We start from the raw sequence: 1059 nt of genomic DNA, 5'->3' as shown, positions 1-1059 counted from the left end.
TTATATTTGTATTATATTTGTCATATTTATTTGAAAACGGGTTACTCTATAGCAGTAAGTCGTGGAAGAAACGATAGAAGAGACGAATGCATCTTGCAGGCGTACAGTCTGTTCCTTGTGTATATGGAGCTATTTCCTTCCCCCCGCCGGCGGCAGTCGTGGCGAAAGTTGTAAAGACGTACGCGCCTATCCTATAGGCTAACCACGCGCGGGCTCCTAACCTCTCACCATCGATTCTCTCTACCTGCGCTTCTGGAATGGGCCGCACGCGAGTTTTTAAATCGTAGGATGGCGACTGAAGATTGATAAATTATTCGTGCTTTAATACCTTGCCCCTAACCCTAACCCTAACCCTAACCCTAATCAGTCACCATCCTACGTCACCATCAGTTACCGTCCTATCCTTCAGTCGCCATCCTACGGTTTAAAAACTCGCGGGCCGCACCCTGGTGAGGGGGGCTGTGTACTGGGTGCATGCTGGGACGGCTGTGCACTGGTGCATGCAATATATATAAGCGCAGTGTCGAGGAGTAGTCGGGCCCAGCCGTTCTCACGTCTTGTGTCGTCCCACATTTCTCTCCTGTCATCGTTAACTGAACGTCTCGTCATCATGGTACGTAGGCATTCGACGTCGCCGGTTATTCGAAAATAAATTGATATTCGGATTCGTAATATTCAAATTCGGGTTTCAGAAATCGTGCGTACGTCTCTCTCACTCTCTCTTTCATGCCTCTCTTTCTCTCCTTCACGCACCCTCTCCCTCAACCACCCTCTCCCTCACGCGCCCTCTCCCTCCGCGTGAATCTTTACTTTCACTGTGATCTCCTTCTCTCCCCTCTCTGTTTCTCTCTCGCGCTTTCTCTCACTTTCTCACTATTTATTTTCCTTCCTCCCTCTCTCTCGCTCTCGTCGACGTGTGTCATAACATATACGTCGATATGCAAATACTTCCTAACCCATTGTTAATTTTTATTAATTATTCATTAATATACAGGTGCTCTTCAAAGTCGACGCTAACGATGTGAAGCGTAAGTACAAATTGTTATATATATATATTAT

This window comes from Priapulus caudatus, unplaced genomic scaffold (assembly GCF_000485595.1).
Source record: "Priapulus caudatus unplaced genomic scaffold, Priapulus_caudatus-5.0.1 Scaffold237, whole genome shotgun sequence".
NCBI classification, from domain to species: domain Eukaryota; kingdom Metazoa; phylum Priapulida; class Priapulimorpha; order Priapulimorphida; family Priapulidae; genus Priapulus; species Priapulus caudatus.
The sequence above is the reverse complement of the archived record's forward strand: the minus strand, read 5'-3'. Positions refer to the sequence as shown.